Raw genomic sequence first — 24934 nt, forward strand, 5'->3', positions numbered from 1 at the left:
CGAGCGGTGATGGCTGCCTTCTTCTCTGAAGGGTCCTGTCGAACGGCGGCGAGACGACACACCGAGTCAACATCAGCTCAAACAAGTCCTTTTTACTGGCATCTGGTTTGTTTTGCACAGTACACAGCAGAAACACTTCTGTTACCAGAAGGCCAATGGTCAAAAGTTTCGGAGGAGATTTAATGACAGAGTCTCGCTGTGAGGTAACCTTTCTTTGTCTCTTTCTCGGTCTCTGCTCTGAGGGCTCTGTGACTCCCTCTTTAACCCACTCGTCAGTCTCGTCACTGGTTTTCCCAGGGGTCTGATGCTGCACGGTTTGTTTATCTATCCCGCAACAGCGTCGTGGACTCGGCTTGGGGTTAGTAGTCAGACTCTTGATGGGTACCGGGACTTCTCTAATTTAGGATCCCAGGTTAACTGTCAATGGTTTTGGGGATAAACCTGACAAACCTCCTTGGTCCCGTTATACCGGTGTCGACCTGAACTCTTCACCCGGCTCTCGCCAGACCTAAAGTGTCCCCTTTTTCCTGTGTCTTTCTTTTCTTTTGGGGTACCCTCGCTCAGGACGTCGGGCCTATGTTATTTCTAGCCCTTCTTTCAGTCATCAATTTACTCTTGTCTCTTCTTGTCACTCCTTTACTGACTGTCTGTTAACTGACTAACTGTCACTCAGTTGTCCTGTCAATCACGTCGCGTCTCACGCTCAGCTAGGCTCCACCCCCTTATGGACCTACTATATAAACATTCCCAGGAATATGAAGGTAGGGGCTGCTGAGTCAATGTTACTCAATCTAATATAAGACTCTGCATTTCTTCTCTCTTTCACCTGTGACCAAAGAGCACTGCACCTTGCTGTTAAGGTGCTGTATTCCCCTGTAGTGCCTAACCACAGGGGCGCCACACAAGTCTATGTGAGCCAGAACGAGGCTCTCATAGAGTTGTATAGAAAAGTGACATGAAACAGTGGAGCTGCCGGGAGGTCACAAACTGAAGAAGACTAACCTTAGCAATGATGATAATAGGAAGACACCGGAGGGCGTGTATAAGACTGGGGGCAGGGGACTTACTGTATTTTTCGTTTTATAAGACATTATTATTATTATAGTGCCATTTATTCCATGGTGCTTTACATGTGAATGGGGTGTACATTAAGGGAGAAGTACAGAATATAAGACGCACCCCAAATTTAGAGATGAAAAAAGGTAAAAAAAAAAATACGGGGTCCATTTTATAAACCGGTGGGGTCTTACCATGGAGGGGGGCGACAGTGGTGGTGGAGTGTGGGGTCACAGAAGCCAGGAGTGGTTTTTGAGTACGGCGATGCCCTGGGCGGTGCAGAGGGGGGTCCAGATGCTCACTGTGGGACGCTTCTCTGTGCTGGGGCCGAGGCACGCAGCTCTGTGCTGGGGCCGAGGCACGCAGCTCTGTGCTGGGGCCGAGGGACGCAGCTCTGTGCTGGGGCCGAGGGACGCTGCTCTGTGCTGGGGCCGAGGGACGCAGCTCTGTGCTGGGGCCGAGGGACGCAGCTCTGTGCTGGGGCCGAGGGACGCAGCTCTGTGCTGGGGCCGAGGGACGCTGCTCTGTGCTGGGGCCGAGGGACGTTGCTCTGTGCTGGGGCCGAGGGACGTTGCTCTGTGCTGGGGCCGAGGGACGCTGCTCTGTGCTGGGGCCGAGGGACGCTGCCCTGTGCTGGGGCCGAGGGACGCTGCCCTGTGCTGGGGCCGAGGGACGCTGCCCTGTGCTGGGGCCGAGGGACGCTGCCCTGTGCTGGGGCCGAGGGACGCTGCCCTGTGCTGGGGCCGAGGGACGCTGCCCTGTGCTGGGGCCGAGGGACGCTGCCCTGTGCTGGGGCCGAGGGACTCTGCCCTGTGCTGGGGCCGAGGGACTCTGCCCTGTGCTGGGGCCGAGGGACGCTGCCCTGTGCTGGGGCCGAGGGACGCTGCCCTGTGCTGGGGCCGAGGGACGCTGCCCTGTGCTGGGGCCGAGGGGACGCTGCCCTGTGCTGGGGCGAGGGATGCAGCTCTGTGCTGGGGCTCGCTGTGGGCGGTGAGGCACTGGCCATTCTGAAGATGTTGGCAGTGCAGCATTAAAGAAATTGCGGCACATGTGCAGATGAGGGCTTGAGCCGAGAGCTCCATCTGCGCATGCGCTGACTCTGGGAGCCAATATATCAAGCCCGCACCACTAACATCTTCAGAATGGCCCGTAACTCGCTGCATAGGGCCACACAGAGCCTTGCTGCCCGCAACACCGCCCACAGCATTGCTCCTGCCTCCATCACCCTCCGATAAGCTACATTCTGCTTTTAAGATGCACCCCTCATTTTCCTCCCAATTTTTTGGGAGGAAAAGTGCGTTTTATAATCTGAAAATACGGTAGATTAGAAGCACCACTCCAGGGAGCCCTCATTAAAGGGCAGACACGTCCAAGGCTGTGTGTGTGTGTGTGTGTATGTATGTATGTATAATATACATACTGTATATAATGTGTATGTCCTTGGTCGTGAAGGGGTTAAGGAAATAGTTAATTAAATAAGCATGTTTTTTATTTTTGCTGTATGGGAGCAAGCTGAATGCATGGGAAATTCCAATTTCTGGTTTCCTTCCAGCTCCATAAACTAGCTACAGAAATGACTCTAAATCCACTGAGCCAATCCCCCAGACTGCTGTAAATGGAGCAGTGACGACTAACAAGAGTTTTAAGGTCTGATAATGGAACAAATTTTTGTATTTAATTACAATTAATACACAGATTAGAAACCTAGAATTGAGACCCGCTTCATCGGTACCTGTTCAGCATTCCTGTTGTGAAAAATAACCCCGTAATACGGTGCTGAGCATCACAACCCGACAGAAGTATGGTCTAACGAACATGACCGGCGTCTGATGTCTGCCAGCCTTGCAGTCAGCAGTAAAGATTAGAGGACCCGTTGGTTCAGCAGTGGGTAGCAAGCACTGAGATGTTTGGTACTGAGCGAGCGGGCACTACCATGCTCAATACTCGTAACTAGTGATGAGCGAGCACTACCATGCTCGGCTGCTCAATACTCGTAACTAGTGATGAGCGAGCATTACCATGCTCAGGTGCTTTGTACTCGTAACTAGTGATGAATGGGCACTACCATGCTCAGGTGCTCAGTACTCGTAACTAGTGATGAGCGAGCACTACCATGCTCGGGTGCTCAGTACTCGTAACTAGTGATGAGTGGGCACTACCATGCTCGGGTGCTCAGTACTCGTAACTTGTGATGAGCGGGCACTACCATGCTCAGGTTCTCAGTACTCATAACTAGTGATGAGCGGGCACTACCATGCTCTGGTGCTCAGTACTTGTAACTAGTGATGAGCGGGCACTACCATGCTCGGGTGCTATACATTCATTTAATACTAAAGTGGTGTGGGCTGCTCCGCCTCCCAAGTTGTATACATTGGGGGGTGTGGACCCTTCCAAGAATCAGCACTCCTATTTACTCATCTTACGCAAACGAGGTATTAATTGCAATTATGCCTTAAACTCAGTTCCCCAGCTCAGATTAGGCTTGGCTTAGCCCATCAAGAGGTGAGACACAAATGAAAGGGACTATATGTATGTGTGTATATATATATATATATATATATATATATATATATATATATATATATATATATATATATATATATATATATATATATATATATATATATATATATAATTTATTAATTATGCATTTTTGATTGTTTTCAATGGTGAAACACTCAGGATCGCTTGCGTTTTTCAAATTGAAGTCAATGTCCACACATCACAAACTTGGTTGCATAAATTACAACACTGACTCTCCTGCAAAAAAAATGCACCTTTTTTGGTGCGTTTTTACCACGTTTTGTATTTTTTTTTTTTTTTCTTCATGCATTTGGACTGGAAAAAATGCTGGCAAAGCTGCAGAAAGAATTGACATGCTGCAGTTTTTTTTTGTTTTTGTTTTTTTTTTTTGCGCCAAACCTGCAAGGAAAAAATAAGCAACATGTGCACTTCAGAATTCTCATTGATTTTGCTGGTATAAGGCTCCATGCACATGTTGCAATTTTGGGTTCACAAAAATAAACTGCAGCATGTCAATTCTTCGTGTGTTTTTTTATACCCTTCCAACCATTTATTTCACAAAAAAACTGTATGGGACAAAAACGCGGTAAAATCACATGCATTTTGTTGCATTTTCTGGCACAAGGTGCAGTTTTGTTAACACAAACTGCAGCTTGTGGACCTAACCTAAGGAGAGGCATACGGTGACAAAACTGCACAACAAAATGCAGTGTGTGCACACAGCCAAAACAACGCTGAAAGAATTGACATGCTGCAGATTATTTTCTGCATGGGGGAAAAAAAAATACTCAACCTGTGCCCTAGGTTATGTTCACACAGGGCGTTTTCTGACCGAACCCTGATCTTGAAGCAGGATGTCTCCTGGGAGTCATCTGCGTTTTTTGGGGTGTTTTTCTATACTGCGGGTGGGTTTTCAGTGCAAAACAATGGCAAAAACATTGCAAAGAATTGACATGCTTAGGACAAGTTTTGCTGCGTTTTTTAGCTGAAGATTTGCCTTGGTTTTATGCAAATCTATGCTAATAAAAAGCTGCTTTTTACAGTACCTGCAAAGTCTGAGATTTCTGAAATCTCATGCGCACACACAAACACCTGCAGATTTTTTTTTCCTGACTGTTTTGTCAAATACCTGCGTTTTTGCTGCAGATTTCAAAGAATGAGCTTGTCAATCCTTTGCAGCGTTTGTTTTTGCAGCGTTTTTTCATTGACACAACCCATTTTGTAGAAAAAAATGCACCAAAAAAGGCACAGGACTCAAATGAGATTTCCTGCCACAAGATCAGGTTTTGGTCAGGAAAAAAACTTGCCAAAAAAAGCCCTGTGTGATCATAGCCTTAGGCCCTGTGCGCACTAGAAAATGGAAGTTTCTTAAGAAAATTCCGCAGCCTCTGAAAGATTACCGCACCTGCGGTAAAAAAACGCCGCAAACTGCACCCGAAAACCACATGCGATTTGCCACAGTTTTATCGCAAATTTCCTGCAGGTTGTTCCCTGTGGTATATTTACCATTATCGATGGCAAAAACTGCAGCTACCTGCGGAAAAGAAGTGACATGCTCATTCATTTGCTGCAGAAAACATGCAGCACAACCTGTTGGTGGAAAAAAAAAAAAATATTGCACTGTGCGCACAGCATTTTTTATATTACCATAGGTTTTGCTAGGGAGGGACTGCAGCAAGGTTATGAACATTTTCTGCAGCAAAACATGCAGTAAAATCGCAGCGTGCGCATAGGGCCTTACAGTCAAAGCAAAGTCTGAGATTTCAGAAATATTATATATATATATATATATATATATATATATATATATATATATATATATATATATATATATATATATATATATATATATATATATATATATACCTAACACACACACACACACCTGCGGATTTTTCCTGACTGTTTTGTCAATCTCCTGCGTTTTTGCAATGCTTACAAGGTTACTTTTACACATCAGTTTTTTGGCATCAGGCACGATCTGGCGAAAAAATGGATCAGTTGTACCATTTTTTTCCATCAGTGCCTTCTGTTTTTTGATGGATCTGTGGTGATACTGAGCATGCTCAGTTAAAAAAAACGGATCCGGCGGAGACAAAAAAACCTTCCCCCTCAAGCTGCCATCAGGCACAATCCGGCAAAAACATGAAAAAACGGATCAGGCGTCTGTTGCCCCCGGATCCGTTTTTTTCCCCCATAGACTTTTATTAGCGCCGGATTGTGCCAGATGGCCTTGCGTTTCATCCGGTTTTAATTTACTTGTCCAGCGGACGGTAAAAAAAAGGCAAATTATTAGCATGGGTTTGCATAAAACCAAGGCAAAAGTGCTGCTAAAAAAAAGTTGCAAAAAATGCCCGATGACTGTGAACATAGCCCTACTCTTCAGGATTTTCTTTGACTTTGCTGACATTAGGATTTGCTTCTAGTTTGTGACCGAAACTGCACTAAACAAAAAAAGCGATTAAAAACGCAGTGTGAAGTTGTGCAAAGGTATTTTTTCTTACGTGTGTGTAATAAATAAATTATATATATATATATATATATATATAATTACACACACACTTTTCTAAACAAATAACATTGTGAATATAGTGGGTGGTAAGAAGTAACATTTTACATATTTACCTTTTATTTTATTACTTGTAAATAATAGCTAAACCTGTAAGAGTAAGCACTAGTGTGCAGCAGCTGTGGAGTGCTGTGTGCAGTGCAGCAGCTGTGGAGTGCTGTGTGCAGTGCAGCAGCTGTGGAGTGCTGTGTGCAGTGCAGCAGCTGTGGAGTGCTGTGTGCAGTGCAGCAGCTGTGGAGTGCAGTGCAGAGTGCTGCTCTTGCAGAGGGAGGCTCCCTGTGTTGTGTAATGTCCCCTGCTCCCTCCTCCCACACTCGCTGCTGGGGATTTTGTGTTGTTGCTGGTGAGCTCAGCTGATGAGTCAGAGCCATGCAGTCCCTCCACTCTGCACCCAGCTCCTGGCTCTGCACAGCACGATCTGGGAAGACACAGGCTCCTTGGAGCTGCCTGCACAGATCTTAGCAGCAGTCTTCATTCTTGTGCTGACCTCAGACTGGAGGGTGCTGTGGTCACTTGTCTCCCTTTTGGATATGTTTCTCCTGGCTTTGCCTCTGTTTGCAGGAACTTGGTGAGTTATGACTTGGGGGGGTTGGGGATGTGTTGACTTTTGTAGTTTTGTCTTTTTTATGTGCATGCTCTTCCTTTTTAATGTCGGTGCTTTGCATCTTGTGTATTTCTTTTTTTTACATAGGACTGCAGGTAAATCACTATGGCTTTGCCTGTGAAGGGAACTGCAACTTTGTATCTGGTTTTGTTCTGTTGTTGATAAATATTAGTCTTGGTGTTTACATTCTAATCAGAACTTGCAATGGAACCTAAAAAGATGAGTTTATGGGGAAGAATTTTGGGGATCGGTAATAATATAGTAAAAAATGAAGTAGCTGGAGTGTAAGCAGCAGTAGTCAGCCTAGATCTTGGTGAATGCCTCTGACTTTGTGCTTCCCAGTCCCACCCACTGTCCTTCCCAGCATGAGGGGCCTGCTAGTCTCTGCAAAGAATTACAGCACATGTGTTTGGGTTGGGAGGGGGCTGCTGTCCACAGATTACTGTCTGTATAGGACAGATAGAGCCTTGTGCACATTACTGCACAGCTGAGGAGGGAAAATGGGCTCCTATGTCATTTATACTCCCTGCTATTTGCATTTAACCCAATTTCTACCCCAGTCAAAAAGTGAATTGGAGAACATATTATATTATACACAATATAAACCGATGCTTTATGGTTCTCCAATAAATAACATTATTGGGGACCCAGTTGGGTAAAACATTACTGCACCAGGTTATACCCCCAATGATGGGACGGAGAGGATCCGGGATATTTTCCTGTAGGATGGTAGATCTAAACCCTTCTGACCCCCATGTTCTCTTCTTGTATCCTTATACATATATGACATACCTTTGCACAACTTCACACTGCGTATGTTTAATATATATATTGTATCCTTATACAAGAAGAGAAAATGGGGGTCAGAAGGGTTTAGATCTACCATCCTACAGGAAATGATCCCAAATCCTCTACGTCCCCCCATCATTGGGGGTATGTACAAGAAGAGAAAATGGGTCAGAAGGGTTTAGATCTACCATCCTACAGGGAATGATCACAAATCCTCTACGTCCCCCCATCATTGGGGGTATGTACAAGAAGAGAAAATGGGTCAGAAGGGTTTAGATCTACCATCCTACAGGGAATGATCACAAATCCTCTACGTCCCCCCATCATTGGGGGTATGTACAAGAAGAGAAAATGGGTCAGAAGGGTTTAGATCTACCATCCTACAGGGAATGATCACAAATCCTCTCCGTCCCCCCATCATTGGGGGTATGACCTGGTGCACGTCTTCCAGTCTGGATCAGGCCGCGCATTGTATAGGGAGCGCAGTCATTTCTGCAGAGGAGCAGCTCCTGTAGGTGTGCAATGTACATGCATTCTTCTTGCATTCACTATGTTCTGACTTTGCAATTTCCTGTAATATTAGTTTCCTGTTTTGAAAGCGGCGGCCCAACATGTATCTGTAAATCCGTACAGTCGCACAGCCAAGGTTTTCTTCCTTTTGACCTCGATTTTTAATTTCATTGCCCTGATATAGCGCCAACATATTCTATGTGCAAACACGTCATATGTTACACAGCCAGTATTGAGCGAAACAAACCCTACAGATTATCTAGTGATCAGCATTTACAGTGCTACTTATGGGGTTTTCTCTATGTAAAGTGATGGTATTGTTTATAGTACATTTGACTTTTTGTGCTCGTGTATATTTGAGCCAAGCAGATTTCTTTCCCTAGTATTCCCCAACTCTGGTCCTCAAGAGCCACCAAAAGTGCATATTTTCAGGCTTCCCTTAGCATTGCACAGGTCACGGAATTATAATTTATTTTACTCACTTATATAGCACTATTAATTCCTCAGCACTTTACAGACATGATCGTCACTGTCCCCATTGGGGCTCACAATATATACATTCCCTATCTGTATGTCTATGGAGTGTGAGAGGAAACCCGCACAAACATTCCTTGCAGATGGTGGCTCAGTGGTTAGCACTGCAGTCTTGCAGCTCTGGGGTCCTGGGTTCTAGTCCCACTAAGAACAACATCTGCAAGGAGTTTGTATGTTCTCCCCGTGTTTGCGTGGTTCTCCGGTTTCCTCCCACACTCCAAAAACATACTGATAGGGAATTTAGATTGTGAGCCCCAATGGGGACAGTATTGCCAATGTATGTAAGACGCTGTGGAATTAATAGCGCTATATAAATTAATACATATTATGTTGTCCATGGTGGGATTTGAACCCAGGAGGACCCCAGCGCTGCAAGACTGCAGTGCTAACCACTGGGCCGCCAAAGCTGCCCGATGCGGTGCGGGCCGCCAAAGCTGACCGGTGCGGTGCGGGCCGCCAAAGCTGCCCGCTGTGTGGTGCGGGCCACTGAGTCATCGTGCTGCCTATTATCACCTGTGCAATACTAAGGAAACCCTGATAACATGCACTGCTGGTGGCTCCTAAGGACTGGAGTTGGGCACCCTGCTCTAGGCAATGACCTTGGTGAGAGATTTTTCGTGTAAATTGATGTTGGAAGTTGGAACCCCCCTCTCCCCTTTTTAATGTTAATTTCCCAGTATATATATTGGGATTCGTGACTGGTAGCGTGCAGCTGCCCATTCCAGGAAAATATGCTCACGTCAGTTTTCCTGGCTCTCTCTAATCCTGTAAAACATGTCTGGGGAGAAAAGCTGAGCTAGGAGCGGCCCTGACAGTTGCTGATATTGGGTCACAAAGCAACCGGAACAGAAACTAATGCTGATGTGTGTGGGAGGTCCGGCTGCACGCTTGTCATTGTCAGCTCTTCGCAACAGCGTGTTGTATTTATGAAAGTGGTGAAATAGAAAAATAAAAAGTGCACGTCCCCAGGAGTTTACATTGCATGGGATTCGAAACTCCTTTTTTCTTTTTTTTTTTTTTTTGCAGATCCTGTGCGTGTATATAATATAATATACGGTGTATGTATGTGTGTATGTGTATGTATATATGTATGTATGTGTGTGTGTGTGTGTGTATGTATATGTATATATGTGTGTATATATATATATGTGTGTGTGTGTATATATATATATATATATATATATATATATATATATATATATATATATATATATATATATATATATGTAATATTATATTATATTTGGCATGTGTTCACATCTCCTGTAATCATCCATTAGAACAGATCCTGCAGAGATCTATTGTGTAAACACAACTTTGTTACTTCTCTTTTTGAAAAAAATAGATTTTTGCGGTATCCGCTTTTTAATATCGGAATCCATGGAAAACTGATATGGCAACTGATTACTATTCAGACATCTGTTCTTATATTTGTAAAGCAGTTGGTCTTGTTTTTTTTAGGTTTTTTTTTTTTTTGTTTTTATTTTTTCTTTACAGGATCATTTTAAATTAGGAGATAAATAGCAATCCGGTAACGGATCCATCTTTTCTTTTTCTTCCCACCCCCATATGAACAAAAAAAGTTGACCTAAACACTTTTTTTTTTTTTCTTTTTTTTTTTTCTCTTCTCCCACAACCTCCTCCCCCCCCCCCTCCACAAGGAAAAGCAATAATGTGCAAGAGATTTCTGAACTTTCATTGCTTCTTGTGGTACTGTAAAAAGAAACAAACAAAAACGAACAGCTTTTAATTTGCATTAAAATAACCTGCAGAAACTGCAATGTGTGAACAAGGCCTAAGTGATATGTGCAGCTTATAATTCTGAAACAAAGACATTAGTTGCATTTAATGTGAATTGTAAGATAATTGTCATCACCTGTACAAATTTCGACAACTTTTCATTTTATTATTTTTTTTTTTCTCGGGCGGTCCTTGAATTTCAGGACGATTGACAACCCTGGTTGGATGCTACTTATGACAAAAGTTCCAGCATGTGTATATATTTTTTTTCTCCTTGGTGTGATGACTGTATCATGGCGGAGTTATGTCGTGTGTCACAACCCAACAAAATGATCAGTCATTAGATGTGATGTTACAATGTCACATTGCAGCCTTCGTGGCCAGAGTCGCTGTCACTTGTAATCTCATAGTTGAAAGTAGCGTCTAGTCTTTTTCTAAGGGAAAAAACCCCCAAAACACTAAACTTTTCTCAGAGGTCAGTGACTTGACAGGTGTTGGGAAGCGTTTTGATGGCGCACGGTCTCATTGGTGTACATGGAGCTTTTGCCAGACTAGATCTGGTGTCTCTACTGAGTAGGCTGATGTTAGTGGATGACGTCCAGTATAAAGGATTCTGTGGATGTGAAGAATTATTTTCCAGCCTCACTGGGCCTAGGGGGAGTTGGAATCTCAAGAGATGAAAGAAAAAAAAAAAAAAAAAAATTTTATTATGGTGACACTTTTTGGAGTGCAATTATAACATTAGTCAGATTATTGGAAAGCCTGCAGAATAAATATCGCTCTCATTAGCCGGACTCCGGGTGATCAGCTGATCGTTTGGCCGCCGAGAGAGAGCATGCGCAGCGGAATCAAAAGGATTCCGCTGCTCAAAAAACGCTACATGCTGCGTTGCTGCCGCTCGACGGTCAGTCGTTCCACGACTGATCAGTCGGGCTGCAAATGCAATGCAGCGTCAATCACAATCCGCCGCTCATATAAGTCTATGGGAACAACGGAATCCGCCAAACGGATTGTGTTGTTTATCAGAGCCGCGGATTGTGACTGATCATAAACAACGGAAATGTGAACCTAGCCTAAAGGATACTTTTACACGCTGCGACATCGCTAGCGATCTCATTAGCGATATGAAATTCTAGAGCGCAAGTGCGATCGTTCGAGATCGCACATGCGTAAAATGACCTATGTGCGATCTCAAAAGATCGCACTTGCGCTCTAGAATTTCACATAGCTAATGAGATTGATAGCGATGTCGCAGCGTGTAAAGTACCCTTAAGATTTCCATTTGAAACCAATTTTGGGACAATCTTAAGTGTTCTTGTGTATACAGTTAAAGACCATGTCACCATGCTTGAAGCTTTCTATTAGGAGTTTTATTTCTCACTTATGCAAGTATAGCGCTATTAATTCTACAGCGATTTACAGACATCATCACTGTCCCCATTGGGGCTCACAATCTAAATTTCCTGCTTGTAGTGTGGGAGGAAACACATAAACACGGGGAGAACATACTCCTGGCAGATGGGATTTAAACCCAGGACCCCGGCACTGCAAAAACCACAATGCTAATCACTGTAAGGCTATGTGCGCACGCTGCGTTTTTTTGACGCTGCGTTTTTGTGCGTTTTTGGCCGATAAAACGCACAAAAAAACGCATGCGTTTTTACCGCGATTTGGTGCGTTTTTGGCTGCGTTTTTGATCTCTGCGTTTTGCTGCGTTTTTCCAATGCATTTCAAGGGCGGAAAATGCAGAAAAACGCAGGAAAGAATTGACATGTCCATTTTTTTTTTTTTTTTTCCAAGCTCAAAAACGCAGCTTAAAAAAAAAAGTTGTGTGCAGACAGCAAAAATTGAAAACTCATAGACTTTGCTGGGGAAGCAAAGTCATGCAGTTTTGAGGCCAAAAACGCACCCGAAAAACGCACTGTGCGCACATAGCCTCAATTGACCTCTATATTGGACCAAGTGCTTCTAGGGAAAATCCAGTTTAACCCCCCTCAAGAATGTGTGTTAATGACTTTGGCTGCCCATTAATTAAAGGGAACCTGTCACCAGATTTGGTGACTATAAGCTGCGGCCACCACCAGTGAGCCCTTATACACAGTATTCTGGAACTCTGTATATAAGAGCTCCCTGGTGGTGGCCGCAGCTTATAAGAGAAAAACCTGGTGACAAGTTCCCTTTAAATTTATTTTAGTCTTGAAAACTTGACAAACAAGATATTTCCAAGGTGTAGGGTGAACGCAGATATGATTTATGGATACAGTAAGTGTCTTTGATATATGAGCCCTTTCTTGCACAACTTCCCACGGTCCGTGTTCTGACTTCCTTTCTGTGGGTAGTTTTGCATTTTGTGTGTGGTAATAATGAGTGCACTGTGCGTTGTGCAGCCAGAAGCTGCTGCTGTGCAGGATTTCAACCAATTCCCTGTACTATGCAGAGCCATGGCCGTGTCCAGTACAAAGACTGATGTTTGGATGAGCGACCGTGTGCGCCTCTAAGTCACAGGTTTGTACACACAAGACCCTGCGTAGATTGCTGGGTGCATGGAAACTGGTGCACAATCAGATGTTTTTTTTAAAAAAAAAAAAAAATAAAAAAATAAAAAATAAAAAAAAAATAATTTTTATATATATTATTAATAATATAATATAATATTATTATTATTATGTGATATTTGTCTTTTCAGAGTGGGACACAATAACCTACTCTACTCCACCCATGTGTCCATCTGACAATCCATCTCCCATTTTTCAGAACAGTAAAAGCAAACTGCAATGACTCAGAGTTCAAGTGAGGTCAGTCTAAGGACCCATCGATGGTTCATCTGAAGCCGGTTATTAGGGATATTCGGGTGGATCTACCCAAAATGCAGTGTGAATAGTGTCTTAGGCTACGTGTACGCATTGAGCATTTGTTTGCAGAAATTTGTGCATCTCTTGGCAGGAATACGCCTGTTTTTTGCTTTTGCATGCATCTTTTCATTGCTTTCAATGGTGAAAAACAGGCAAAAATGCAGAAAGAATTGACATGCTGCAGTTTATTTTCTGCACCAAATCTGCTAGGAGAAAAAAAATATGCACAAAACTCCAGGTTCCTCATTGACTTTGCTAGCATAAGGATTTGCTGCAGGTTTTGAAACTGCGCTAAAAAACACACAACCCCCCCCCCCCCCCTCAGTGTGCACTGTGCACACAGCCTAAAGAGAAGGCCAGACTGAGCAACTGTTTTATGCTCGTGATACCCATTTTCCTGCAAAATGATGAGCTTGTTTTACCAATCAATATTTCTTCTTTCCTGGTTAACATTCTTCTATACCATAATAAACATTCAAACTGTTTCACTTGATGCTTCCAATGATAGTTAAAGGGAACCTGTCACCAGATATGTGCCCACAGGACTCTATCTGCGGATTTTTCTGCATCAAAATCCGCAGCTTTCCCCCGGAATCCACACCTTTTTCATAGGTGCGGATTTGATGCGGATTTTGTTGCGGATTTTGCGATTGTTGTGTTTTTTTTTTTTTTTTTGTTTTTTTTTTTATGCAATTGAATAGGCAAAATCCGCACGAAAATCCGCAACAATAATTGACATGCTGCAGATTTTTCCGCACGAAAATCCGCACGATTTCCGCTGCGGAAAAATCCGCAGCGTGGGCACAGCATTTCCCAAATGCCATAGAAATGGCTGGGGAGTAGCTGTGCTGCAGATTTCTGGAAAATCTGCGGCTTTTCCGTGAGAAATCCGCGGCAAAATCCGCATTTTCCGCAGTGTGGGCATATAGCCTTAAACTAAGTGTCCCCTTCTGCTGCTCCTGGGCTGCATTCTATGAAAAGGCACCTTGTTCCTGACTCCCCTTCCAGACCCCAAAAATAACTTTATAAAACTTGTCCCTAAGGTATGCTCATTACCTGTGTTGCCCAGATTAGCGGGCTCATTTTCTCCTCCTGTCACCCCCTCCTGCCGCTGATCGCCGTCCTCCTTTCTTGATTGATGTGATGACGCCTCCGTCATCATCCTTGTTGCATTTTTAAATCTCGCGCCTGTGCAGTCATGTCAGCTCGCGCAGGCGCAGTTCGCTCTGCCATATCGCAGGCAGAGCAGAAAACGGCTGCCCTCACTCGCGCTGATGAGCTAAATGCGCAGGCGCGAAATTATGGTCTGGTATGAGGATGGCGCTGTGAGGTCATGCACAGCGCCTGCACATTTAGCTCACCGGTGCTCGCGAGGGCAGCTATGTTTTCTGCTCTGCCCGCGATATGGCAGAGCAAACTGCGCCTGCGCGAGCCGACATAACTGCACAGGCGCGAGATTTGAAAGAGCAATGTGGATTATGGAGGCGTCATCACATCAATCAAGAAAGGAGGAGGTGGGACAGGAGCAGAAAAAGAGCCCACCCACCTGAACCCCACAGGTAATTAGCATACGTAATGGTCAGATTTTATAAAAGTTATTTTTGGGGTCTAGAAGGGGAGTCGGGGCACAAGGTGCACCCTCATAGAATGCAGCCTAGGAGCTGCACAAGGTGATACTTTTAGTTTAATAGTGAAAAATCTGGTGACAGGTTCCCTTTAAAGAGAACCCACCATCAGGATTTTCATATATAAAGTAAAGCCAGTGCTATACTGGTGCTAGGATGCTGAATGTAACCATAGCTTGTGTTCAGAGATTGGAGGTTTTATTACAGTAATATGTGCAAGTAAAGTTCCAGCAATGCACTGCTATTTGATTGACAGATGCAACAGGAAGGGAATATGTGGGTCGGGTCTGGCTATCTATTCCCGCCCTGTCTGCCTGTCTGGCCTTCCTCCCCGTCACCATCATAAATGATAATTCCGGCGCTTGCGCACTATCACTTGGAAGTATTGCATAAAAGTCTTCACCAAGATGGCATTAACCCCATGCGCAGGCGCCGACTCCATCTCCAGCGCCATCTTTATGAACACTCTTCTTCTTTCAGCGGACTGCCTTATACGCTATGTGAGGACGGTGCATGGGCCCTTGCATCCTCTGCTCTTGTTGTGACCTCGGGAGCATGGTCACAACAGAACTGCAGACTGCTCACAGAATCGGCTTGCAGCAGACCGCATTCGAAAGAACATGAGCCGCACGCTTCACAGGAAACCGTCGTGCTCGCGGGGTCACAACAAGAGCAGAGGATGCGAGGGCCCATGCGCCGTCCTCACGTAGTGCATATGGCAGTCTGCTGAAAGAAGAGTGTTCACAAAGATGGCGCAGGCGCCAACTCGGACACCATCTTGGTGAAGACTTGTATGCAATAATTCCAAATGATAGTGCGCTGCAATTATTGTGCATGACTGTGACAGGTAGGCAGACAGGGGCGGGAATAGATAGCAAGACCTGACCCACATATTCCCTTCCTGTTGCACCTGTCAATCAAATAGCAGTGCATTGCTGGACCTTTACTTGCACACATTTCTGAACTAAAATATCCAGTCTCTCAACACAAGCTATGGTTACATTCAGCGTCCTAGCACCAGTATAGCACTGGCTTTACTTTATATATGAAAATCCTTCTTTGGTGGAGGAGGGGAATCTGTAAGCAAAAACTTAAAAAAAAATAATCTGTAAGCTGCATTACTTCAACTGCTGAGGACCGTGGCACTCTTGGTGAACAGCTGCAAAAGCTGTAAGAAAACAGCAGCTGCAGAAATAGCTGCTGCTTGACACAGAAGAGACAAACCCATGGTGTGACCTGGATGTGGGCACGTGCATGCTGGGAGTTGTAGTGTGTAGTTGGCCCCTGTACAATCTCTGGTATGGAGGACATTCCTCAGATAGCGGGCGTGTGTACTGGCATGTGCTCTGTGCTTGTCGGCACTGGCGTGTGGGCGGATTTGCTTATAACATGTCCTGTTACGCCGGGAATTCATACAGATCATTCTCGGTGTAGTCGTCTCGTTGCTGTGATGTCACCGCTTTCTACCATGTCCTTTGGACCTTTTGTCACCAGCCGTTGATGAAATGTGATCTTTTCTCGATACTTGACCCTTCTGACTGTAATAAAAGTTGCATGTGGCCTTCATCAATGCGGTTATTGTGCAGTTTTATGGCGGAGCTGCAAACTCATTTTTGCCTCCTCCGTAGATGAAAATTTGCTGTTTTTCAGTGATATTCAGCCAATGAGCACGTCCCCGGAGGCCTGGAGCACCATGGTCAGGTGGCCATTACATACTGAATTGTGTCATTTCCATTCAATAATCAATATTTAGCAGAACATCGTTCAGCGATTCCTTCAGGGTACAGAAATTCCAAAAATTACCCTCTTAAAGTGGTTTGGGATTAAAGGGGTGGTTCAGTACTCTGCAATAGTGGCCACATCCCTGTACAACTGATGGGAGAGGCTTTTTCTAAATACAGTAGATCGTTGGATTAAGAGTAACTTGGTTTGAGAGCGTTTTGCAAGACAAGCAAAGCTTTTTACAAATTTGACTTTGTTTAAGAGCAATGCTTTGCAATAAGAGCAAATACTCACCGTGCACACTTCGGGTTCTGTCCTTTCACCGCGCTCTGACCCGCTCTGGAGGTAACTTTCTGTACATATATACTGTATACCACTGTACAGTATATACTATATAGCATGTCTATCAATTTTCATTTGTGGATACAGTATTGTACTTTATATTAATTAATGCCCTGATTTCATTGAACCTGATGGAAGTCCTCCTCATTAGTATGGTGCAGTGCTTAGACATGATTTCCTAAATCCGTCCTCAAGGAACCAAAACAAGCCAGAGATGTGCACACATTTAGGGTTTGGTGGAGAAATTTTGCCTCTTATCAGTAAGGCCCCTTTTACACATCAGTCACAATCCGTTGAGTTTTGCAAAAAAAACAGATCCAGCGCTGGATCAGTTTTTTGTTTTTGTTTTTTTTTTTTTCTCATTGACTTGTATTAGCGACGGCTGGCCTCCACGTTTCACCTGTCGAACGGGTCGAAAAATGTGTGTACGTCAGACGGAGACTACGTCCACCGTAACTTTCTGTATACGTAAAAAAAAAAACCCAAAAAACTGATAGTGACGGATCCGTCGTTTGGTGTAATGGAAGCCTATGGGCGCAGGATCCGTCCAAATCCGTCAAATGACGGAAGCGGGCGACTTTTTTTTTTTTTACTGAGCATGCTCAGATGAGCTGTAAATTCATTGCTGGTCAGAAAAATCTCGCTCGCTCTCTCTCTTGCTCTCTCTCTTGCTCTCTCTCTCTTGCTCTCTCTCTTGCTCTCTCTCTCTTGCTCTCTCTCTCTTGCTCTCTCTCTCTTGCTCTCTCTCTCTTGCTCTCTCTCTCTTGCTCTCTCTCTCTTGCGCTCTCTCTCTTGCGCTCTCTCTCTTGCGCTCTCTCTCTTGCTCTCTCTCTCTTGCTCTCTCTCTCTTGCTCTCTCTCTCTTGCTCTCTCTCTCTTGCTCTCTCTCTCTTGCTGTCTCCACACAGTATATATAGGTTTTCAATGTTTGGCCTGACAAAAACAGGTATAACGGATCCGTTTTTTAAATGCATCCTTCGCATTAGTTTTTCCACAATCTGCAACTGATCCGTTGTTCAGTCGGGCTGACTGATTGTGACTGATGGCAAAAAAGTGATGTGTGAAGTAAGGCCTTGTTCACACACTGCGGGTTTTTTTTTTTTGAGTTTTTGCTGCAGAAATTTCTTGAGAAAATGGTTGTAACCCTTCTGCAGACATTCCCCAGCAAAACCTATGGAAAAAAATAGCTGTGCGCACACTGATTTTTCTTGAGGAAAAAAAAAAAAATTCTCCCTGCAGAATTTCTTGACAAAAAGAATGAGCATGTCACCATAGGTAATGGTAAAAAAAAAACCGCAGGGACCAACCTGCGGAAAAAATGCATCAAAAACGCATGCGGTTTTCGGTGCGTTATTGATGCGTTTTTTTTTTTTTACTGCAAGTGCGCTAATCTTTTAGACTCAAGAAATTTCTTATGAAAAATCCTTTTTCTAGTGTGAACAGAGCCTAAAGCCGGCGTTACACGTGCCAATATATCATGCGATCGCACCCGCCCCCATTGTTTGTGCGTCACGGACCTTGCTGTGGGCGGCGGACTTTCGGCATCACAGCGACGTCACACGGCAGCCGGCCTATAGAAGCGGAAGGGCGGAGATGAGCGGGACGTAACATCCCACCCACCTCCTTCCTTCCTCATTGCCGGCGGGACACAGGTAAGTTGTTGTTCGCTGTTCCCGGGGTGTCACACGGAGCGATGTATGCTGCCTCTGGAACGATTAACAACCTGCGCACAGAAGGAGGAACGATTTTATGAAAATGAACGACGTGTCAACAAGCAACGATAAGGTGAGTATTTTTGCTCGTTCAGTCGCTCGTAGCTGTCACACGCTACGGATGTGCGTCAATATCAACGTGACCCCGACGACATATCGCCCGATATATCTTAGCGTGTAACACCCCCCTATGAATGCAGCTGCAAAAAAAGTTTATTTATTTTTTTTTTTTTGTATTTTCAGTTTGTTTTTGGTGCAGATTTTTCTTATTCATTAAGATAGGAGAAATCTGTTGCCAAAACGCTGAAAGATCTGCAAGGAGCACAGACTCGACCTGTACAGGAGACTGCAGGATTCTCATTGACTTTGCTGGTATCAGAAAACACTTAAAGGGACCCAAACATCAGGATTTTCGTGTATAAGCTGCAGCCAGTGCAGTACTGGCACTATCAGGCACAGTGTGTACATACCATCAGGGGGCAGCTCGGGTGTTTAGGCAGTGAAATTCAACTTTATAAAGTTTGAAATTTCGTGCACTTTTTGATTGACGTGTGCACCTCTGCAGATAATGTCCGGGCGGGTTATGCAGGAGTTCCCCGCCCCCCCACCAGCCTGTTCCTCCCTCTCTCCTGATGTCCGGGCGGGTTATGCAGGAGTTCCCCGCCCCCCCCGCCGCCTGTTCCTCCCTCTCTCCTGATGTCCGAGCGGGTTATGCACGTGTTCCCCGCCCCCCCCGCGCTGCCTGTTCCTCCCTCCCTCCCTCTGGCTGTATGTAAATATCTAATCTTCAGAAACATGGCGCCGGAGTGGGCCTCTGCGCATAGCGCTTATCTCCGGCGCCATGTTTCTGAAGCCCCCGCATTACACAACTTGGTGTCTGAGAGGGCGGCGCCACAGCGATGTCACACCGGCTGGTGTGTTGGCCCGGTGTCCTGGGGTGGCACGATACAGGAGCAGCAGGTAATCGCGTCCTCCGGTCAGCTGTTCTGTCCTGTTCTAATCGCGCGCGCTCCCGCGGTCACAACGGGCTGTGAAGAAACGAGGGCGCATGCGCCGCCCTCTCAGACACCAAGTTGTGTAATGCGGGGGCTTCAGAAACATGGCGCCGGAGATAAGCGCTATGCGCAGAGGCCCACTCCGGCGCCATGTTTCTGAAGATTAGATATTTACATACAGCCAGAGGGAGAGAGGGAGGAACAGGTGGCGGGGGGGGGGGGGGGGGGGGGGGGCGGGGAACACGTGCATAACCCGCCCGGACACATTATCTGCAGAGGTGCACATGTCAATCAAAAAGTGCACGAAATTTCAAACTTTATAAAGTTGTATTTCACTGCCTAAACACCCGAGCTGCCCCCTGATGGCATGTACAGACCGTGCCTGATAGTGCCAGTACTGCACTGGCTGCAGCTTATACACGAAAATCCTGATGGTTGGTTCCCTTTAAGAACTCTTCCAAATAATGTGAGTTGCCCTTTAACAGCTGATTTAATTAGTCTCACTAACCATTGTTATGCTTTCTCTGTGGGAACGTCTCAAGACACAGCTGTGAGGTTCCTTTGGAACAGATATATAAACTGTGCAGATAGGCAGCAAATCTTCCAGACCAAACTCGATCATACGTTCATGAAATCGAGAACTGATGCCTGTTCTTACAAGATATTGAGTATTTTTTTGCAGAGCCATCTTACGCCATGGCCATACTTTTTTTTTTTTTTTTTTTCCTTCTGTTGACATGACTTTTCTGGTGCAGAATCAAAAACGGAAAATCCTTTTTAAAATTCCAATCAATCTTATGCCTGTCATTATTTTTTCTTATTTTTTTTTTTTTTTATTTTAAAGTGGAGCAACCTCTTGTGTTTTCTTCCACCCTCTCACTTGCTTTGAAGAACTTGAAATACAAGGTGTTGGGTGTCACAGGTACTATTGCCTCATAGGCAGATTAGCTGTAAGGCTGCTTTCACACCTCCGATTTCTGCAATGCGGCACAATCCGGCACTTTGCAGGAAAATCGCAACCTTTTTTTTTTTTTTTTTGCTGCCGGTTGCATTTTTTCTGCATAGACTTTAATTAGTGCCGCAAGGCCTTGCGTTCCATCCGTTTTTTGCCGCATGCGGCAGATTTAGCCGATGCGGCAGCCGGATGGAACGTTGCCTGGCACGTTTTTTCGTGCGGCAAAAAAACCTGCATCGCGCCGCATTTTTCAATGCATGCCTATGGCGGCCGGATGCGGCAATAACCGCATCCGGCTGCCGCATGCGGTTTTCGCCACTGCGCATGCTCAGTAGCATGCCGCAAGCGGCAAAAACCGGACTGGCCGCATGTAAAAAACTTATGCAAAGGATGCGGTGTATTCACCGCATCCGTTGCATAGCTTGCACAGCCGGATTGAGCCGCAGAGCTCAAGCCGGATGTGTGATAGCAGCCCAAGTCGGCTCCTGCTAATGAAATGAATTCTAGGTTGTATGAAGCTGTAGTCAATCTCAAGACTTTCATACTATTAATGGAAATCTCTTAGGGTGATGCAGGGGCCGACATATCATTGGTGTAATCTGTGAAGGTGCCCAAGAAGTAAGGAGGTCACATCCACCTCCAAAGAAAGAGGAATCTTTTGTTATGAGCTATTGGGCTGCAGAGGGCCCAGATATTGTTCTTGTACAGGGGCCCCCATTTTTCTTGTGTTTCGAAATGGACAAGAAAGTGTTGTGTGCCGAATTTTTTTTGCCAACAGATAGCTGCAGGATCCATTCTAAAGTGGGCTTTACACGCAATGACATCGCTAACGAGAATTCGTGACGCATATCCGGCCTCGTTAGCGACGTCATTGCCTGTGACACCACAAGAACGACCGGTAACTGTCAAAAATACTCAACATATCGTTGATCGTTGACGCATCGTTCCTATCCCGATTATCGTTCCTGTTGCAGGTACGATGTTGTTCATCGTTCCTGCAGCAGCATACACCGCTACGTGTGACACCGCAGGAACGACGAACAACATCGTACCTGCAACCGCATGCAATGAGGAAGGAAGGAGGTGGGCGGGATGTTCGGCCCGCTCATCTCCGCCCCTCCGCTTCTATTGGGCGGCCGCTTAGTGACGTCGCTGTGACACCGCACGAACCACCCTCTTAGAAAGGCGGCGGTTCGCCGGCCACAGCGACGTCGCTAGGCAGGTAAGTATGTGTGACGGGTGTAAGCGATGTTGCGCGCCACGGGCAGCGATTTTTGCCCGTGACACACAACCGGTGGGGGCGGGTGTGCTCGCTAGTGATATCGCTGCATGTAAAGCCCGCTTAACAGATGATAACTGGGCATGTGAACTCAGCCTTACTCTGAGGTTTCCTAGGCTAAGCTTCTTCAGGAGAGACCTGACTGTCTTTCTCCTGAAGCTGCTTCGCTGGCAGTTTTGCTGTCCTTCTTTGCATGGTTTCTGCCACCGGCGTCTTCTCCTTTTGTACTTTCAACCCAAAAAGTGTAATCCGCTTCCAAACGAAGCCGCCTGAAGAATGATGTTCCTACTTTTAATCGCAAGTCCTGAAGCATTTTAAAAGAATTCACTTAAGCCTGGATGTGCACAGTAATGTCTGGTGTTGTGCTGTGTATTTTCATTTTCCTCTGCACCATTTCAGGGGCATTCCCAGCGGAATCCACCTGAAAGATCTGGTACACATACCTCTAGTATGGTGTAATGTGAATGTCCAGCCCACACCTCCAAAAATATAGCACTGTACAATGTTTAAAGGGACCCAGTCACCATGAAAATGCGTCCACTCTGCGGGTATGTCATAGAGCAGGGGGCGCTGAGCAGATCTGGTAAGAATTTTGTAAGAAAAGATCCGGTATACCCGGTGATTTAATAATCTTATAAGTGATTGACAGCCTTCCTTACATAATTGTGCATACAGAGACAGCTGTCATTCACTGATAGGACCGCCCACTTGTCCAACAAGCCCAGAGAAATCAGAGTTCTAAATGAATAAAGAGTTCTTACAAAACGATATTAATCTACTCTGCTCCCCCCGCTCTATAACATGGTGCCTGCAGATTGGAGATTGGACTGTATTTTCTTGGTGACCTTTTAAAAACGGTTGTCCACTACTTTTACATTGATGGCCTATCCAATGTCTGATAGGCTAGGGTCTGACACAACGCACCCCCTCTTCCCCACGCGATTAGCTGTTCCCGGCAACCAGGAATGCTGTCCCATCTTCTGATAGCTGCCGAGTCTGGGTACAGCACATCCTATTGATGTGCGGTGGATGTGCAGTCCATGGACGCGACCACCATCAGAAGAAGGGGCAGCTCTGGAACTGAGCATTTCCGGCCACCGAAAACAGCTGATCGGTGGAGATGCCAGACCAGACATTGATGGTTTATCCTTAGGATAAGTCATCAATGTAAAAGTAGTGGACAACCCCTTTAAGAATCAACACCACACAGTGCACAACCAGTCTACACAATACACCCCGAATAACCTCTCTATACAGCTTTGTGATATGCATGCTCTACTATGTCCAGATAACATTGCCATACAATTTGTATGAAGATTCTTAGTGTTTGGAAGTAACCAAATATTTTGGGGTCTTTTTACTGTACAGGAAGGAGCACATCTACTGTATAGGGTCCCCCCCCCCCCCCAGCTACTGTCTATATCCCCGTTTTCTACTTTTTTGCCAGCCCGTTCATTTCTCTGCTCTCACAATTCCAAATAAAGCGAAACGGAAATAGTGGTCAGCGAATTGCAATATCTGTATCGCATTACACCGCTATCCCTGACTCTTGTCCTTTCAGTTTGTATTTTTGCATTCTGTCTATCACACACGTTATCACCTTCCTCTCGTCCTCTGCTGCAGTTTACACTACATCAGAATCTAAAAAATAAAATAAATTTTAATATATATGTTATTTGTATATATATGTGTATATGTATATATATGTGTATATGTGTGTGTATATATATATATATATATATATATATTATACTTTATTACATGTGTGTGTTTATATGTATGTGTTATTAATGGAATAGACTTATTCACTGTCCAGGATGAGATTCTCTCTTAAGGGCAATCTGTCGCCAAGTTTTTGCTACCCTATCAGAGAGCCGCAGTGAGGTATGGCCAGAAGCTCTGATTCCAGTTGTGTGTGCTGCTTGCAACAGTTTGATAATGTGGTGGCAGCTGGCACGGGGCAGGCAGTGTAAGGCTACTTTCACATATCCGGTTTGAGCCGTGCGGCTCAATCCGGCTGTGAAACCTATGCAACGGATGCGGTGAAAACACTGCATCCTTTGCATAAGTTTTTACATGCGGCCGGTCCGTTTTTTTCCGGTTGCGGCACGCTACTGAGCATGCGCAGTGGAAAAAACCGCATGCGGCGGCAGGATGCGTTTTTTCCGCATCGCGCCGCATCCATAGGCATGCATTGAAAATGCGCCGCAGCGGCCAGATGCGTCGCGATGCGTTTTTTTTTTTTTTGCCGGACCAAAAAACGTTGCAGGGAATGTTCTATCCGGCTGCTGCATCGGCTAAATCTGCCGCATGCGGCAAAAACCGGACCGAACGCAAGCCCCTGCGGCACAATACGGCACTAATGTTAGTCTATGCAAAAAAAAAAGGCAACCGGCGTTACAAAAGCCGGTTGCGGTTTTTCTGCAGAACGCCGTATTGTGCCGCAGAGCAAAAATCTGGATGTGTGAAAGTAGCCTTAGGCTGCTTTCACACTACGTCTTTTTAACATGCGTCCTGAACGGTTTTTTGCTGCAAAAGCAGATCCTGCTTTTACAGCAAAAAATGCATGCAAACACGTGTTACTTTGCAGGATCCTGTCACTGGATGTTTAGGGGCGGGCATTGGAGTCATGTGATCGGTAGTGATGGGAACTAAACGTGCCAGACTGGGAGCCGGCGTCTGACAGCTGCGAGGCTCGTAACCAAGGTAAACATCGGGTATACTTGCTTGGATACCCGATATTTACTTTGGTTACAAGCGTCTGCAGCTGCTAGGAGCCGGGCTCCCTGCACACGTTACCAACGTAAACATCGGGTAAGTAAGATAAGTGGTTACCCGATATTTACCTTGGTTACGAGTGTCCGCAGCTCTCAGGTGGGAGAGAGAGGAAGGGGAGGAAGGGGGAAAGACAGACTGATCACGGAGGCTGGCTTCTGGGCATGCTCAGTAGAGCACGCAGGATCCTGTCTATCAGCATGCCAGCGTTCACCTGCGTTTGCATGCTGTTTAGTCAGGATCCAGCAATTCGCAGAAGTTGGACGCAGCTCAAAAACGCTACAAGTAGCGTTTTTGAAAGATGTTAAAAAACTGCAAGTCGCTGGATCCTGACTATAACGCACGCAAACGCA

General features: G+C 45.3%; 1 protein-coding gene across 5 annotated transcripts in view; it reads left to right on the forward strand.

Annotated features, from left to right (window-relative positions):
• The window catches only part of MIDEAS (mitotic deacetylase associated SANT domain protein), a 143322-nt gene that overhangs the window by 34575 nt on the left and 83813 nt on the right, over nucleotides 1–24934 (forward strand). For 4 of the 5 annotated variants that reach the window (XM_075330261.1, XM_075330265.1, XM_075330266.1 and 1 more), the window contains exon 1: nucleotides 6492–6716. The exons of the other annotated variant lie outside the window; for it this stretch is intronic. The gene's annotated coding sequence lies outside the window, so the exon portion shown is untranslated. Of the gene's footprint in view, nucleotides 1–6491; nucleotides 6717–24934 lie in introns of those variants that run through there. 5 annotated transcript variants of the gene reach the window in all.

The sequence above is a fragment of the Anomaloglossus baeobatrachus genome, chromosome 12 (genome assembly GCF_048569485.1).
Source record: "Anomaloglossus baeobatrachus isolate aAnoBae1 chromosome 12, aAnoBae1.hap1, whole genome shotgun sequence".
In the NCBI taxonomy this organism is placed as follows: Eukaryota; Metazoa; Chordata; class Amphibia; order Anura; family Aromobatidae; genus Anomaloglossus; species Anomaloglossus baeobatrachus.